This window comes from Oryctolagus cuniculus, chromosome 3 (genome assembly GCF_964237555.1).
Source record: "Oryctolagus cuniculus chromosome 3, mOryCun1.1, whole genome shotgun sequence".
NCBI classification, from domain to species: Eukaryota; Metazoa; Chordata; class Mammalia; order Lagomorpha; family Leporidae; genus Oryctolagus; species Oryctolagus cuniculus.
Genome location: NC_091434.1, coordinates 43,701,255 through 43,720,490, shown reverse-complemented (window position 1 = coordinate 43,720,490; position 19,236 = coordinate 43,701,255). Strand labels below are relative to the sequence as shown.

The 19,236-nt window shown below is 43.1% G+C and overlaps 1 protein-coding gene across 5 annotated transcripts in view; it reads right to left on the bottom strand.

Moving 5' to 3' along the window:
* The window catches only part of HECW2 (HECT, C2 and WW domain containing E3 ubiquitin protein ligase 2), a 445,235-nt gene extending 427,297 nt beyond the window's left edge, over window positions 1-17,938 (bottom strand). The window contains exon 1 of one of the 5 annotated variants that reach the window (XM_051849334.2): window positions 17,794-17,938. The gene's annotated coding sequence lies outside the window, so the exon portion shown is untranslated. The other 4 variants (XM_051849331.2, XM_051849332.2, XM_051849335.2 and 1 more) reach the window with 4 other exon arrangements.
* Window positions 17,939-19,236: the final 1,298 nt, after the last annotated feature.

Here is a 19,236-nt window from a genome sequence, read left to right as displayed (position 1 = left end):
CCTTATATAATTCTGATTGAAAAGTTAAGCTCAAGCAAACTTTATCCTCCATGGGTGCCAAAATGGTTGTGTCAAATCGGCTGCAAACAATATAGCTTTCAATGGAAATTTTAAATAAGTGGAGTCAAATTCTACAGCATTTCTTGAACGAATTGGAACAGGAGATGAAACGTGGCTTTACCAGTATAATACTGAAGGCAATGCACAATCCAAACAATGACTACCAAGAGGTAGAAACGGAGGAATAAAAGGAAAAGCAAACTGCTCAAGAGCACAGGTTGGGAAAACGGTTTTTTGGAATGTTTAAGCCATTTTGCACGTGTACTTTCTGGTGAGCCAAAGAACAATTACATGTGCTTATTTAGAGAATTGGCAGGAAGGAGGGTGTCAATTAGCCAAACACTTAGGAAAAAAGTCCAGGAAAGCTTTACCAGGAAATCTTTCTCCACCACAACATTGCTCATTCTCATTGATAAAAGGACAATTTTGTGAGGGTTTTGGTGGGAAGCCATTAGGCATCCACCTTAAACTCTTTTGTTCCTTCTTTTTTTTATTATTTTAAAAAAAATCTTGACAGGGTGCCCATTCTCTCCAGTAAGTAATATGAAAAAGTTTGCACTGATGTGGTTAATGTGAGATCCTCAGTTCTTTTTTTAACACTGTTTTATTTATTTGAAAGGCAGAGTTACTGAGAAAGAGGGAAAAACAGAGAGAAACAGATTTACATCTGCCAGTTCACTCCATAAAAGGCCACAATGGCTGAGGCTGGACCAGGCTGATGAACCATCTACTAAATGGATAATCTGCACCCCTAAAAATTGTTTTGAAGCTGATGAAGGTTATGTTGAGACATAAAGTCTATATTTTTATTTTTATCTTTTAATTTCACTACCCATGAACTTTCAAAATCCCCTCATATATACACACACACAAAATAAAACATTATTCACTCTTTAAAAAGAAAGAATGCTACAATTTAGAACAACCTGGATGAACCTGAAGGATATTACACCAAATGAAATAAGCCAGACACAGAAGGACAAATATTGCATGCTATCACTTAAATATGGAATATAATCAAATTCACAGTACACAGTAGGAAAGTGGCCATTAGAAGTTTTGAAGAGGAGAATTGGAGAGATGTTGGACAAAGGGTATAATATTTAATTTTTAGAAGATGAGTAAATTCTGGAGATCAAATATACAACACATTACCTGAGGTTAACAATTCTGTACTACATGCCTGAAATTAGCTAGGGTAGATCTTAAGTGTTTTCATCACCAAAAAAAGAAATAATAAATATGTGAGATTTCAGATACCTTAGCAAATTTGCCTGTAGCTATCATTTCAAAATGGATACATGTATCAAACCCCAAATTATTTATCTTAAATATATAAAATTTATATATTATACCCCAATAAAGCTGGAAAAGTTTATTAGATAAAAAAAGGAAATGAATGTAGATATGCAAACAAACCACTGGATTTATAAATCTATCTAGCTGGAATCATCTAAAAGTAAAAAATACCTTACAAATATATAGGAAATAAGATGGCTGAGAGGCCAGCGCTGTAGCGTAATGGTTAAAGCTGCTGCCTGCAGTGCCAGCATCCCATATGGGGGCGGTTCAAGTCCTGGCTGCTACACTTCTAATCTAGCTCTCTGCTATGGCCTGGGAAGGTAGTAGAAGATGGCCCAAATCCTTGGGCCCCTGCACTCATGTGGGAGACCACGAAGAATCTCCTGGCTCCTGGCTTCAGATCAGCACAGCTCTGGCTGTTGCAGCCACCTGGGGAGTAAGCCAGCGGATAGAAGACCTCTCTCTCCCTCTCTCCATCTCTCTTTCTCTGCCTCTACCTCTGCCTCTGCCTCTCTGTAACTCTGCCTTTCAAATAAAAATAAATAAATCTTTTTAAAAAATGGATGAACCCTCTTCAGCAAAATGATTTCCAAATATTTTAAGTAATACATTTTGTTGATGCCAGTGCAGGAAGCCAAGCAAGTAGGCAATCATAAGCTAGAACTTATTAGAGATATATTTACTCCTACAATCTATATTTACCAGATGAATATTTTCCAAGTTCATAGATATCATTTGAAAACACATGACTCAGCAATTTCACTCCTCGGTATATAGTCAAGAGAACTGAAAATATATATTCACACAAAAACATTCACACGAGTATTGATAGTACATAATTCACACAAGTATTGATAGTGGTATTATCCACAATAGTTAAAAAGTAGAATATCCCAATGTCCACCAACTGATGAATGGATAAACAAAATGAGCTAGTCATACAGTGAAATATTATTTGGTCATAAAACGGAAAGTGGTGATATATGCTACATCATTCACAAACCTTGAAAACATTATACTAAGTAAAAGATACAAGTAACAAAAGATGACATAATTTCATTTACATTTAGTGTCCAGAAAAGGCAAATCTATGGAGACAAAAATTAGAGTATTAGTTGACACAGACTGAGAGCAGAAGTGGAGAGTGATAATGGGTATGAGGTTTCTTTTGTGGGTGGTGGAAAGGTTTCAGAATTAGTAGCAATGGTTGTACAACTCTGTGGATGTACTCAAAACTACCGAACATATCCTTTAAAATAGTGAATTTTATGGTAAATGGATTATATTCAATAAATCCGTTACTTTAGAAAAAATGGGGAGAAGTGAATACCTGCAGAAGAACCTCCCCATTTAGAAAAAAAATTAATCTCTCTTATAATCAGTACAGGTCAAGAAATATTCATTGACCCAACTGTGCTAGGTGTTTTAGAAAAAAAGATAAAAATAACCCAGTCTTACCCTTAGGAAATTTGGTCTTTAACAAGAAATGAAATTGCAAGCAAGACTTTAGACGGAATTTTGATTCCTTCCCCTAGTTTTCACTCTCAAAATACATAAAATGCTAATTTTACAGTAAACTTTTACTGAATATCCAGCAAACATTATATATGAGCAACCACCTAAATTCTTTTTTTTTCTTTTTTTTTAACTTTTATTTAATGAATATAAATTTCCAAAGTACAGCTTATGGTTTACAAGGGCTTCCCCCCCATAACTTCCCTCCCACCCGCAACCCTCCCCTCTGCCGCTCCCTCTCCCCTTCCATTCACATCAAGATTCATTTTCATTTCTCTTATATACAGAAGATCAGTTTAGTATATATTAAGATTTCAACAGTTTGCAACCACATAGAAACACAAAGTGAAAAATACTGTTTGAGTACTAGTTATAGCATTAAATCACAATGTACAGCACACTAAGGACAGAGATCCTACATGAGGAATAAGTGCACAGTGACCCCTGTTGTTGACTTAACAATTTGACACGCTTGTTTATGGCATGAGTAATCACCCTAGGTTCCAGTCATGAGTTGCCAAAGCCATGGAAGCCTTTGAGTTCACTGACTCTTATCATATTTAGACAAGGTCATAGTCAAAGTGGAAGTTCGCTCCTCCCTTCAGAGAAAGGTACCTCCTTCTTTGATGGCCCATTCTTTCCACTGGGATCTCACTCACAGAGATCTTTCATTTAGGTTTATTTATTTATTTTTTTCCAGAGTGTCTTGGCTTTCCATGCCTGAAATACTCTCATGGGCTTTTCAGCCAGATCTGTGTGCCTTAAGGGCTGATTCTGACACCAGAGTGCTGTTTAAGACATCCATCATTCTATGAGTCTGCTGTGTATCCCGCTTCCCATGTTGGATCGTTCTCTCCCTTTTTTGTTCTATAGGTTAGTATTTTCAGACACTATTCTTGTTTATGTGATCCCTTTGGCTCTTAGTCCTATCATTATGATCAATTGTGAACAGAAATTGATCCCTTGGACTAGTGAGATGGCATTGGTACATGCCACCTTGATGGGATTGAATTGGAATCCCCTGGTATGTTTCTAACTCTACCTTTTGGGGCAAGTCAGCTTGAGCGTGTCCCAAATTGTACATCCCTTCCCTCTCTTATTCCCACTCTTCTATTTAACAGTGATCACTTTTCAGTTAAGTTTTAACACTTAAGAATAACTGTGTATTAGTTACAGAATTAAACCAGTAGTATTAAGTAGAACAGACAAAAAATACTAAGAGGGATAACGTATTAAGTTGTTCATCAACATTCAGGGCAAGGGCTGATCAAGTCACCGTTTCTCATAGTGTTCATTTCACTTTAACAGGTTTCCTTTTTGGTGCTCGGTTAGTTGTCACCGATCAGGGAGAACATATGTTATTTGTCCCTTTGGGACTGGCTTAATTCACTCAGCATAATGTTTTCCAGATCCTCCATCTTGTTGCAAATGACCAGATTTCATTGTTTTTTACTGCTGTATAGTATTCTATAGAGTACATATCCCATAATTTCCTTATCCAGTCTACTGTTGATGGGCATTTAGGTTGATTCCATGTCTTAGCTATTGTGAATTGAGCTGCAATAAACATTAAGGTGCAGACCGCTTTTTTGTTGGCCAGTTTAATTTCCTTTGGGTAAATTCCAAGGAGTGGGATGGCTGGGTTGAATGGTAGGGTTATCTTCAGGTTTCTGAGGAATCTCCAGACTGACTTCCATAGTGGCTTGACCAGTTTGCATTCCCACCAACAGTGGGTTAGTGTCCCTTTTCCCCACATCCTCGCCAGCATCTGTTGTTGGTAGATTTCTGAATGTGAGCCATTCTCACCCGGGTGAGGTGAAACCTCATTGTGGTTTTGATTTGCATTTCCCTGATTGCTAGTGATCTTGAACATTTTTTCATGTGCCTGTTGGCCATTTGGATTTCCTCTTTTGAAAAATGTCTGTTGAGATCCTTGGCCCATCTCTTAAGTAGGTTGTTTGTTTTGCTGTTGTGCAACCACCTAAATTCAACAACCAGATGCTAAAGGTAAATTAACTCAAATTTTAGCTCCAGTCACATTTCTCTTCCAGCACAAGAAGACTGAAGCTGTGGTCTGCCCTCCTGGTCCTGACTGCCCCACTGCAGTATGCAATCCTAGCTTGCGGATGTGAAGTACTTTCTGTATCCATTCATTCACCCCTGCCTCAGTCTCATGCTTACTTCCCTGTCTGCTTTTAAGGAGCTAAGTTTCATTCTTTCAGGCCTACTTCTTCAAATACCATTGAAGTTCTTCAGAAATTACATATTTTAAGTCACACCATTAAAGCAAATGCAGGTCTTTTTTTTTTTTTTTTTTTTTTTTTTTTTTTTTTTTTTTGGTGCCTTTTTTTGGAGGGAAGGAGGCCCCTACCAGAACCAAAAATCTTCTTCCTGTGTTTGGTGCCTGTCATTGACAAAGTCGGACATTTGACACCATTTCGTATGTTCTGTTGACACAGAACAGGGGTTACAAATCAGATACAGGCAGCATATGAGTTTTGATTGGCATGAGCCATTCTGAAAACATTTTAATTACTTACTAACAAATTACATTCAAAGACATTTTACATACAAACTTTCATTCTTTAGCCTCATCTGAAAAATCTGAACAGTCAGCCATTTTGGACCCAAGCTTCCATGTTGTAACAATGGGGTAACCCAAGTGGTGATACTTTTTTCTCCTTTGATGACACGTCTCTCCATCATCCTTCCCACTCCACAGGTTTCTCATGCACAACACGTCCAACTGGTTTCATTTGGGACCTGCTGGCTCTGCAGGTGTTCGAGTTTAAAATGAGTCCAAGTCCAGGGAGTTAAAAGTTATATCTAATTATAAGGGGAAAACCTTTTCCCCCATCGCTTGCTTTTAGCTTCCATAGCCTTGTTCCTCTACCTTTGCCAGCCTCTCCCAGTTTCTCACTTTAACAACTGCTTCATCTTCCTGTAATCACCATCATGTCTAACATCTAAACATCATCAGAGACCTGAATTATTCCAACACTGTCCTGCAGAAGCATTTTCTGGACAGAAAAGTGCCTACATGAAACAGAAGAACTCAAAGCACACAGCAAAAAGCACAGAGGGGGCCAGCGCTGTGGTGTAGCAAGTAAAGCAGCTGCCTGCAGTGCCAGCATCCTATATGGGTGCTGGTTTGAATCCCCGCTGCTACACTTCTGATCCAGCTCTCTGCAATGGTCTGGGAAAGCAGTAGAAGATGGCCCAAGTCCTTGGCCCCTGCACTCATGTGAGAGACCTTGAAGAAGCTCCTGGCTTCTGGCTTCGGATAAGCACAGCTCCGGACATTGAGACCAATTGGGGAGTGAACCAGCAGATGGAAGATGGACCTCTCTCTCTCTCTCTGTGTGTGTGTAAAAACTGACTTTCAAATAAATAAATCTTTAAAAAAAGAAAAGCACAGAGAATCTCATCCACAGATCAACGAGACCTTAGTTTCCAGATGTATGATTTGTTGAAGATAAACGTTCTCCATAATTTATGAGATCTGATGAGTTAAAACAATGCTTCTCAGGCCGGCGCCACGGCTCACTAGGCTAATCCTCCACCTTGTGGCGCTGGCACATTGGGTTCTAGTCCCGGTCGGGGCGCTGGATTCTGTCCCGGTTGCCCCTCTTCCAGGCCAGCTCTCTGCTGTGGCCAGGGAGTGCAGTGGAGGATGGCCCAAGTGCTTGGGCCCTGCACCCCATGGGAGACCAGGAAAAGCACCTGGCTCCTGCTTTTGGATAGGCGTGGTGCGCCGGCCGCAGCGCGCCGGCCATTGGAGGGTGAACCAAAGGCAAAGGAAGACCTTTCTCTCTGTCTCTCTCTCTCACTGTCCACTCTGCCTGTCAAAAAAAAAAAAAAATGCTTCTCAAACTTTACTGTGCATACAACACACTTGGGGGTCTTGTTAACAATCAGACTCTAATTCCACAGTTCTGGTACAGAATCTAAAATTTTGCATTTCTAACAAGTTCCCTGGTAATGCCACTTATGCTGGTGGTGTAGGGACAACACTTTGAATACAAAGAAGTTAGAAGACTTAGAAACGAAGAAGGTTACTGTGAAGAGAACTATTTGAATTAATTAGAACCCTAAAACTGGATTTTCTGCCATCTGAAATGCAAAAATGTCCATCTTCTAGCATCTAGTGCCACTTTATCTGATTTATACAAGAAATAGCCTGTCATAATGGTCTGTGAGTAACAGGTGGTTCCTTCAGCCATTAGGCAATGACTATTATATATTCTCTACATGATCAATACTGGACACTATACAGAAGCATCTGCCAAGTTTCCATACTTATAATCTAGTTGGCAAAAAGACAAATAGGAAACAAAGTAACTAGGGCATCATCTAAAAACAGCAGATCAAGAACTTAATGTTTATAAAATAATGATTCCCAAAGGAGTGACATAACAGCACCTAAGAAGGAAGACACCCAACTAAACAAGTTCCCCATCCCCTCCCTGGAGATTGGGATAGTCACTTTACCCCTACCTTAATTGTCAATCGTTGACAAGTTGAGCTTCATTTGGACTGGTAGGAATGCCATATTCCTCATTAGGATAATCTGCACGGGGAAATTATGCAAACCACTCTTTTTAAGTTGTATGTGGAAGGGCATGGAGATATGGACTTTTAAGAATAAACAGAACTGCCAGCGCCTCAGCTCAATAGGCTAATCCTCCGCCTTGTGGCACCGGCACACCGGGTTCTAGTCCCGGTCGGGGTGCCGGATTCTGTCCCAGTTGCCCCTCTTCCAGGCCATCCCTCTGCTATGGCCCAGGAGTGCAGTGGAGGATGGCCCAAGTCCTTAGGCCTTGCACCCCATGGGAGACCAGGATAAGTACCTGGCTCCTGCCATCAGATCAGCACGGTGCGCAGGCCGCAGCGCGCTGGCCGTGGCGGCCATTGGAGGGTGAACCGACGGCAATAGGAAGACCTTTCTTTCTGTCTCTCTCTCTCACTGTCCACTCTGTCTGTCAAAAATTAAAAAAAAAAGAAAGAAAGAAAAAAAAAAAGAGTAAATAGAACTAATGGGTACTCTGGGTAGGAGGTGTATCCTGAACCAAAAGTACTGAGAGTGAGGATGAGTTTGGGATATTGGTGGGATGGAAAGGCTTGCCTAGTTAAAGCAAATCAGAAGGCTCCACTTACTACCACTCCATTCTAGGTGGAGAAGCACAGAAGCTATTTCCTAAGAACTCGAGGACCACCTGTTAAGAACACTGAAAAGATAGTTTATTTATTTATTTCTATTTGTTTGAAAGCCAGGGCAATGGGGTGGGGGTAGAACTGCAATTCACTGGGTCACTCCCAAATGCCCACAAGAGCCAGGGCTGGGACAGGCTGCAGCCAGGATCCATGAACTCTATCCAGGTCTCCCATGTGGGTAGCATGATAAGCCTTCATCTGCTGCCTTCTAGGATGTGCATAAGCAGCAAGTTGGACTGGAACCAGAGGAGTTGATAAATTCTTTACAAGATAGGCACACCGGTTTTCCTCTCAAGTTCTTTCCAGTTTTTCCTCAACTGAAGAACAGAATTCCAATTTTCTTTTAACACACAGTTCTAACCTGAATCTTGTCTTGCCTTCTGTTGGTCATGGAAGACAGGGAAGAGAATGCGGATGCGTTAAAAGTCCCCATACACCTAAGGAAAAGACAGCCTTCATCACTGTATCAGGTTAAGCATTCCTCTACTGCTCAGCATCCCAGTTCTTGGAGACTGTTCTCATAGGTTTTATTTTTAACTCTGTCATCAATCACTTTGTGACTTTTCTCTGAAACATATCTGAATTATCCTCATCTGTCTTACATAGGCAAGTGATGAATTATATTTCAAGTTTTCCCTGACTACTCCATCTAAGAAAATCCTGTTATACCCCATTCTCTACCAAAGCCTCTTCTACAAAGCACTTACCACACTTCCAACAAGCCTTTCATTTTCTACTTATGAAATATTTCAAATATATGTTCAGAAATTCATACAGTTCAGAAGTTAACATAAAGTAACCTATATACCAACAAGATTTAGCACATTTAACATTTTTGCCATCTTTGCTTTGCAATTATGAATGTATTTGTTTATTCTGATCTCTGCTGCCTGTGTCCCATTAAATTCTCTTTTTTAATCTAGGCAGAGCCATGGCTGATTATTAACCTCTTTTATACCCATCACAGCCTGGCATATATAAGGCTCTCAATGCTCAGTGAAAAAAATGCATGAATGACCTCTATCCTAGCATTAAACAATGGCCATCACCACAAAAGAGTTACTAGACAAAAGAGAGTGAATGATTCCATCTATATTAAAGTCCAAAGGGGGAAAAAAGGATATGTGTCTTTATTGATGAATGGAGGTTTAAATTAAATACATGCTATAATTAGATATCATATGTTTTAGAGCGGGTTACCTGAGCCAAAAAAGAACTTCCCTTCCTTGGAGGCCCTTTTCCATCTTGCCCTGGATAGCACACACACTCAGCCTAGACGTGGTGATATAGGAAATGAGCTGTGATAAAGTCACTTCTAGCGTACAGATGCCAACTCAATGACTTAAAAAAAGGAAAGACAAAGAAAGAGAGGAACAGAAAAAGATAGGGGACAAGAAGGGAGGAAGACCTGTGGGGAAGAATAGAAGATCACTATAAGACCCCTACAGATCACTCTTGTTTGTTTGTTTGTTTGTTTGTTTTTTGGCTCAGGCAAGGGCAATAAGAATATATGATATCCCAAAAACCTGAAATAAGCAAAGCCTAAAGAAAAACTATAAGAAAGGCCATGTCCACTTATCAAATTTCATCACCTCCTTCCATGTGAACTATGGGGAGCAACTCAGACTAGACTAAGTTACTGGAATTAAGACTTATTCTATGCATCTGCTCTCCCACAATATGGCGCTGGGAGAGGAGGAAACAGCTTCTACACAGCTGCCTTTCACCAACTTGACAAGCTGCAGGAGCTGCTCCTGATTGGAGGAGAGCAGCGTACTCGGCGTGTGGGTAGCAGAGTTGGGATTGGTGGAAGAGGACTATAAAGGAGGAGAGAGACGGCATGCACCAGGAACATCTAAGGGGAACACCTGAGGAACATCTGAGCAGCCCCCGAGAGAGCCGGCCGGCGGTGTGCCGCTCCCCCGCGGAAGTGGGGAAAATGGCAGGGGGAACCGCCCTTCCATGGAGGTGGAAGGGTCGGTAGCCAACCCGGGAAGAACCAGCAGCAAACCCGGGAAGGGCCGAGCAGACAAAAGAACAGCACAGGGTCCTGTGTCGTTCCTCCACGAAGAGGGGGAGCGACAGTGAACCTCAGGCATTTCCTATTATTTTACAAAATCCTAAAATCTGGGGTTTCTCCCACTATAGTTCTCCACACGTTCTCAAAGCATGTGCACTTACCAAGCATACACTTTTACCTTCTCCCCATCAAAATTAACTGGGTCCAAGTCTTATTCCTTTGCGCTCTTATTCTTCTAGTAATTCACTGAGAGACAATATGCTTATTATTTGAGGAAAAATCCACTATTGAACATATTATTCCTTAACCTTTTATAGTCAATGTGGACCTCTAACTAAGGAGAAAAAAATCATAATATAAGAGTGTGGTATATTATATTGCTTTATCCACTAACAATTCTCCCTTTCTACTCTGTCCTTGTTGTGCATGGTTCACTGTGAGTTAAGTGCTTTACTGAGATATGTCACTGGATATAACAGAATAGTTTCTAATCAGTGTCAGTAAGAAACATTTTTCTGCACTTCAAAAGCATCATACTCCATAAATAATATATCATATGAGCCCCCATTTCCCCTTCACAGCCAGCATGCGTCAGCGAGGAGAAGCAGATTTATACTCACTGCTCATCATGTCACATAGCACTCACCTATACTCAGAGGCCACAGTTTGGTTCCATCCTCAGTTTTTACTTTTTCTTTCAGCAATTCCTCAAGATCAGAAAGCACCACACCCTTGTCTGTGAATTAGGTAGCACATAGGTTGTCTTCTAAGTATAACTTCTTTCCTTCAGGAAGCCAACCACTACTTTGTCAGTCCTGTCCCCTAGGCAACTTTTCCAATCTCATAAATAATGGTCAACCAAAAGAAAAATCTGTTCCCTTATAGCATGAGTTTTCAGTGATAAATGAACAAAGCATCACCAAGTACTCCTCCATGAACAAAAGCCAAAAGCTGATTCATTCTCTGCATGACATCGGTGGTTTAATCCAACCATAAAATGAAATATCTGCTAGCATGTACTTGATAGTAATCATTCCTCCACACTCTACTCTACTGATATGCAACGGCCAACCATGTCATTTGACAAAGGAATTTTGTCAATAACTTCTGGTTTCTAAGGATAATGTTTGTCCTTAACTTTCTAGCTAATTTTCCAAGTGTCTCTTCAATAATATGACTCATACTTACTTTTGCTACAAGGACGCTTTAATGATATTAGTAGAGTTACAGTCTCTTACCTTCCTTTGGCAATATAATAGAATAATTTTGTAAAGGAAAACTGTGTATTTATCCCAGGAAACTTCAATAGTGTAACAGAGAAGCCACTGTGCTTTGTTCGAAAATGACACAAAAACATTCATGGCTTTATGCCACTATTGGAGAAAGCTTCGTAACAGGCAATGATTAGGGATTCACTCCTAATGGAGATTAAACAAATGAATGGCAAACTCAATAAAAAATTAACAGTTTTGAGATAGTTATTGTCTCAATTCCATTTGTACTTTTCAGTTTCAGCTACTGTTTTGAACTTATAACTCTCACAGATTCCTTTGTCTCTACACATACAGATTCAAATTACTATTTATAATGGGATTCAGTCTAAGTCTGTTTATGGAATTCTGAATTATAGCACTTGCACTATTATCTTCATTATTTTTACATGCCAATGAGTAACTTTTGAAACATTGAATTATTTTTGTGATATAGAATACAAATTAATGACAGCATCAAACAAAAAATAAGAAAATGATATAGAAAGTATACTAACCAACATGAAGTAAACCACTACTGAAATATATGCCATATACACTGACCAGTGCAGTTTTTGTAGCACAATCTATAATAGTATAATGTGTTTCTAAGAAAATGGAATGTCTGTGGAAATCATAATTACTCTCATATCTCAGGGTCTTAGATGTTCTACCAACCCCATACTACCTTTCTGACCTTCCTGGTCAACACACTTTATCATGTTAGTCTTCTTGCCAATCTTTGAACACGTTCAGACACATTCGTATCTTAAGGCCTTAGCATTGGTTATTTCCTCTGCCTGCAAATCTCACCCTCAGGGAACTAAATAAGAAACTTCTCTTAGCTCCTTTTAAGTATTTGCTTAAGGTCTCTTTCTTCATCAAGACTACTCAACTACATGTATACTGGTCTACTTTCTCTTTCTTCCAAAGCATGTACCTCCTTCTAGCATGTTATATAATTTACCCATTTATTTGATTTATCATCTTCCACCCCCAACTCCCCTGGCCCAAAAATAAGGTTAGATACCTTTGTTCTATATAGTGGCATATCCCCAGTACCTAGATCAGACACTAACTCATAGAGGGAGCTAAATAAATAATAGTTGAATTAATGAATGATTCTTTCATGATTTGTCCTTTCTACCTGCCAATAGATCTTAATATCAGACTTAAACAGAAAACAGTAAGCCATCAAGAGTTTTTTAAACAAAAGAATTATACCAACAAAAGAGTATTAAAATTAGACAAAGTCAGGAGATGATCTAAAGTTTAGAGAGGCAGAGTGCAGAGAGTCAAGTTAAGAAATTAAACTGTGAAAGATCAGGAAGGCCATAAATTCCCAATGACTAGACTTTCTTAAGTGGCAGTGCTTATCCATTAATCTAAGGCCAATACAAATTGGGACAACTCCAGTGATGCAGAAGAATAGTTTTTACAAGGTTTTGCAGAATTGATGATTACATGGCTCTTGCAGATATGAATGCAATTTTCAAGATCTAATGTGTGGTACTATTCTTACATATTTACTGCAATTCCAGAACACAAGTTGTTGTGAAGACTTGACTTCATAATCTCTCAGTTTCAAGGATCTCTGGGCCATGAGAAAAATAGGAAGGGTCTTTTTCCCCCTTGTACTCTTTTGTCTACAGTGTTGGGTTGGGATCTCAGCTTTTCATAGAGAAGGCTTACACGTAAGGAGACTGATGTATCTGTTCCCAGCACGAAAATTCTCATAGGGATTTCAGATGATGCAGGTGAGTTGGTGAGTTTGGGTTCTATTCCAAAGATATACGAAGTGTGGCATCAACTGTGTTCCTTTGCTAAAGAATCACAATGCTGGGTTCTGTTTGTAATTTGTTTGTAATAGTTCACTTTCAGTGCTGGCCAAGAGGTGTTACAATTAATTATGGGTGTCACCTTTCCTGCATTCACTCCACTTACATCCTCAAAAGCTTGGTCAGCATGCCTGAATCAGAAGAAATGTATGTATCTCCTTTGTAAGTAGGATGACTATGTAATTTTTTGTGCAAAAGGGACACTCTGAAGAATAAAATGTATTTCTAACTGGAACAGACACCAGATCAAGAAGCAAAAACTGAGACTAGCCTAAGAAAACTAGAGTACATTGTAGTCAAACTCTGACTCAAGTTATTGGGTTTTTTTCTATGAAACATATCCATATGATGGAAAAATGTTCTCAGATTATTCTAGATTTGTTCAACATATATGTTAATGTGTGTACTGGCATATTTGTACACACCTTGATCGTAGATATAATTTTATTGTGATTGAAAACAATAATATTACAATCTCATAGCTATGATAGACAATGAATTAAGAATAAAACTTATTCCCTATATGTATAAACAGATAAATGATTATTTCATTCTCCTATCTTCTTCACTATTTCTTTTTTTTCCTTATGCATTTTTCAGGTTTAAATTTATCTTATTTTTTTTTGTCTTTGTATCTAACAAGTGAAAGCCTGAAATAAAGCAAGACTCAAAATCAGGTGTCAGAAGAGGGGTGATGGTGAAAGCAGTTAAGATTCCTTAAAATCTAGGGTAACTGTAACTATAGACCCTATAACTAGAGTTTGTGAGTCAAACCAGGATGCTTTTAAATGTGATAGAAGCACTTTGTTAATTAATATAATTCAACAATAATAAACTAGTCTATCACAAGCAAACCAGAAGGTCATCACCCTTCTAATTTCTCATTCACATCCCGATACTACAGGGAACATGCGTGTAATGAAGCAACTTCTGCCTCTGTTAGAGCAACTGAACTTCAAAGACAGTCCTCTCTCTTTCAGGCCAGGCCTGGCTTTTGATAACACAGCTGGAAAGGTTTTCACTCAACGCTGCCACTCCCTATCCAGCACACCAAGCCAAAGTGGTTCCATTTTTTTTCCCCCCGAAAGCAGGCAGCAATGCACCAGAATGTGGATAAAGGCCAGGCCCACAACTAGCCACAGGCCAGGAACCTCTGGCTTCTCTGCAAGGAACACTTCAGCAACAGAGGTGGTCATCCAGTGAGAGGACACACAGACACTAACCATACACTGAAAAAGTATTTTGTATGTCAGATCATTTTGTATATGCCAGGGCACATATCAAAACTGACCTGAGCCCAAAAGCCACCTCTCCTGCAAAACATAACCATCCAGAAGAAAAGACCATAGCATTTTTCCTCAACTACATGTCACAACCTTGGTATCTTTGTCTTTTGCTGGAATCAGTGGTGCAAAAGGCTTTGATGAAAGAAAGAAAAGGTATTTTTCTCCCAACACCACACTGCTCGAGTTAAACAGAGCCAATGCTTACTTCCTGTTCAGGGGGACCAGACCCACTCATGGTTTTATTAAATGTGGTCCTGTTGCTGGTAAACATGAACTTAGTGGAATATTTTTCATCATATTCATAAAGAGAGAAGACCAATTTTGTGATCTAGTTGCAATCTGGGGCCGGCGCCGCGGCTCACTAGGCTAATCCTCCACCTAGCGGCGCCGGCACACCGGGTTCTAGTCCCGGTCGGGGCGCCGGATTCTGTCCCAGTTGCCCCTCTTCCAGGCCAGCCCTCTGCTGTGGCCAGGGAGTGCAGTGGAGGATGGCCCAGGTGCTTGGGCCCTGCACCCCATGGGAGACCAGGAAAAGCACCTGGCTCCTGGCTCCTGCCATCGGATCAGCGTGGTGCGCCGGCCACAGTGCACCAGTCGCGGCGGCCATTGGAGGGTGAACCAACGGCAAAGGAAGACCTTTCTCTCTGTCTCTCTCTCTCACTGTCCACTCTGCCTGTCAAAAAAATAAATAAATAAATAAATAATAAAAAAATAAATAGTTGCAATCTGCAGCACACAAAAATCTGTAACAGTGGTAGAAGCAGAAAACTCCAGTTGGCTTATCTTGAATGTCCAGAATGACTGATTTCTTCACTGGCACCACATTCATACTAATGGATGCCTAAGGCTGTGATGGGGGTGATGTAAAGCAAATGTGTTACATTGGGAAGTCATCATGGAGACAGGTGCTGAGAGTAAGGGGCCAAACATGGGGGGTCAGGGAACCAACTGCCATTTAGATGGTGAAAGAAACTGCATTCAAACTAACACAGATAACACTAAAGTCTTCCCAGCTAGGGGACCCCATGAGTCCACGGAGCCATTTATATACAACAGTTAAGGAAGGCACAACTGTTTTTCCCCCTAGAAGTAGTACAACAATTTTAAGTTCGAAGACTTTTTGTTAATATAACCGCTTAAACTGCTTCACGTAACCACAACAGAGGCCAAAATGTGCCAATGTAATAATCAAAATACATAGCTCAATGATGACTTTTTAAATGTTCAAAGGAAGAAAAAATTAACGGGTTAGGTTGCTGGGTGTTAAGGTCAGGATGTCTCCATTGGGAGAAAAAATTTTGTTTTTCCCACCCTCCACCCCACCCTTGTCCCACCTCCCAGTAGTGAAGTGGGTGATTTCTGAAGAATACAATGACCCTTTATGCCTGGCTTCTCTTGTCTGCTAGAGATGCCATCTGTCTCCCACACTATATAAACAATCCCTGCAGGAATCTTCCGATGACCAAACAGATTAGCCAGCTCCAGATTTTCACACCACTAAATAATATCTCCATCCAGAGTAGGACTCTTGTGTGTCAAAGAGTAAGACACACTTAATAACTGGCCTTCCTTTATAGCTAATCAGAGTGTCATTTTAAGGATAACCTCTCTGAACATACAGCCATTGTTGGGGAGTGGAGAGGGGGCGAGGGGGCGGGAGAGAGAAGTTCTCTCTAGGCAACAGAAATGAGTTCGTGAGGGACTAACAGAAATAGTAAAAACAAAATCATATGTCTAAAACAAATGCACGAAATTTCACCAGTCTAATAAAATACTAATTTCTCTGAGATATTTGTCTTCTAAATGATAAACTCTAGAATGCCATTCAGTAAAAGACAAGTTTCACACTTTGACCAGGGGAGCTGGGAGTTTGCACGTCTCTAGCACAGCGGAAGCTCCCATTACATCCAGGAAGGCTAAATGCCCCCACGAAGTTTGCCTGCTGTCCACCTCCCTAACAATCACCGAGGCTTCCTTCTCGAAGTTTAACATCCAGCGGGCCCTGTAACTCTGTGAAATCTCTGCAGTGACTCCAAAGACTTCCAACTCTAAAGATGTTCCTCAAATGAATAGTAATACACAACGAAAAGCAGCCGAGAGCGGCGAACGGAGAAGACAAGACATGAAAGAGTCAGACCTCTGCGGTTCCACGTCCTCGGAACGTCTACGTCTAAATCTGCAGCCCCGGCTTCCTCCAGGCCCTAGGCTTCAGCAGAGGATGCTCACGGTACATTCCACGCCGACAGAAGATGAAGCCTCTTCTCCCCCAAGTGATGCTCAAACAGATCCCCAGTTCCCAGCTCCCCGGGTAACCCAACCACCAGGCACGTCCGGGGCTCGCATCCGCGTCTCAGGGCAGCGGAAGCTGAAATGTCAAATGAATGACCGCGCCGGGGCGCGAGCGAGAAAAACAAAGCCACCTCCCGGGGCTGATACCTGCGGCGCGGGGACCGGGCTCCGGCCGCGAACTCACCTGGGCTCAGCGGCAACGGCGGGCTGCGGCTTGGGGGCCCCGGCCGCGGGGCGGGACGGCGCCCCCGCAGTCGCCCGGACCTGCAGCCCCGGTGCTCTCCGGCTGGTGCGTGCACGCCGCGGAGAAGGCAGGCGGCTGGGGGCGCCGCCGCGCGTCGCCTGCAGCTCTTGGCTGCGGCGGCCGCTGCCACACAGCACAAGGAGCCCTGCGCTGCTGTCTCCGGCCCCGCGACCGGAGAGACGCGGCGCCCGAGCAGAGCGCGCCCGGAGCGCCCCTCAGCGGCTCTCCCCACCGCCCTCCGCAGCGGGCTGGGTCTCGGCTTGCCTTTGTGCTGGCATCTTGCTCGCTCGCCACGCACTCGGTGCTCTGAGGCGGCTCCGCGCCGCCGCCCACCCCCGGCTTACGCTGCGCCCCTGGCACGACCCGTCGCGGTTGTCGAGTCAGCGGCAGCGGGGACGCGCGAAGCCATGTCTGCCGCCCGCGCTCGAGTGGGCGCCGCCGGGAGGTTTGCGGCCGAGCGCGGCGCGGCCCCGCAGCGCCCGGCTGCCGGCCGCTTTGCAATCCAGGAGTCGGCCGCGAGCAGCGCGTCGGCCTGCCTGCGTCGCGTCCCTCTCGCCGCTCCCCGCCGGCCTCCCTCCCGCCGCCGCCGCCGCCGCCGCCCGCCCAGCCCCAGCGCCCCGGCCCGCTCACCTCCAGCGGCGCCGCGCCCCTCCCGCTAGACGCCGGGGCGGCATCTGCCCTGGCGACCCTGGAGGCGCTTGGCTGGGGGCTGCTTGCCCGTCGGGACCAGTGGAAGCGAAGCGCTGTGGGGAGAGGACGAGAGAGACAAGCAGACCTTGGCCCGTGGGACGTCCCCTGAGGAAGGTGCGGGAGAGCAGGGCGGCGCAGCTGGGCGGAGGACGCGTCCCGGGGCTGCGGCGGAGCCTGAGCTGCTCTCCCTCAGAAGGGAAGCCGAAGGGCAGGAGGAATCCTAGAGGCGTCGCGGGGGATGGCGGAGACCCTCGGAGGTCACGCAGGCAGTACTGTTTCCAGATGCCACCCAAATGCCGAAGAGGGAGTGTCGTGCCTCCGTTTCCCCAAGTGCAAGGGCAAGACGGTACCCGTGTCACCTACGTAGGGTGTGGTCACGTGGAAAAAAAAAAATGGATTACTGAGGCGTTCCGGGATGCTTTGCCTAAACAGGACATAAAAACCAAAAACCGCTGTATTGATACGTTCGCCCTTATAGCATCCTCACTGACGCATTCCCACTTTGGAGAAAAAGTAGAAATGCTGACATCCAAGGGTGGTATTCCCGCCCCTTTGCGTGTTGTCTTACCCAGATGTGAGAGCTTTACTCGATTTTACAATGTGTGATCCGGTGGAGCGAGCCCCAGGACACATCCCCCTAATAATGGCGTACATTCTTTGGGGGTGTTTGAGTACGTATGCTATTACCCTTCTCTCCCCGTTTTCTGGTCTGGCAGGGGCAGTGGGTCCTCGTGGTGCTGGGAGCAGACACCTCCGGGCCTCGCTCCTCAGGACCCACCGGTCCTCACAGTCCAGACCACGGTGACGGCTTCCGGGATGGGCACGCTGGTTCAGGAACTCGACCTGGAGCTTTTGTTAGATCAGGTCGGAAAAAAAAAAAAAAAAACACCAAACTCTTGAACTAAGGTAATGAAGTCAGAAGGCTGTGAGTGATGATAATAGGGACCACCAGTGAGTGCCAATGAAACCTAAACGAAGAAAAGCTGAGGGGAAGGGCTGAGTCGCCCAGGAACTTGGGGAGGCAAATGTGTCTTCAGCGAACTCTATGCCTGAAGCCAATAAACCTCTCTTTGTATTGCCCCAAGTCGGCTTCAGCTGTGTTCTGTCACATGTCAGGAAGCGGCTTAGTCCTCTGGATCTGTCATCCCAGCCATCATTGTTAGGCGACTCCAGAGAGCTAAGGAGCCCCTCCCCCTAAAGGTCCGGTTCCAATTCCTACAGGAAGCATAGGGATCCCGGGGGATGCCACGCTATTACTCTCTTTATACAGCTTACTCAGATCCAGCGATCCCAAATCAGCAACCCTTGGTCTCCTGTATTGATTACCGCTTTGCAATCCATCTTTAAAGTAAAAAATGTAAAACTGAATAGAGGTAAAGTGGCTCACTACTGCTGCTTTAAAAACAGCTGGATCTTTAAAACTTTATACATGTCAAGATTTAAAACTAATGGCAAAGTCATCCTAAAACCCCAGATTTGCCAAGATATGTAAATATCTTTCCTACTGCACTCCCCATTCCCCATGCCC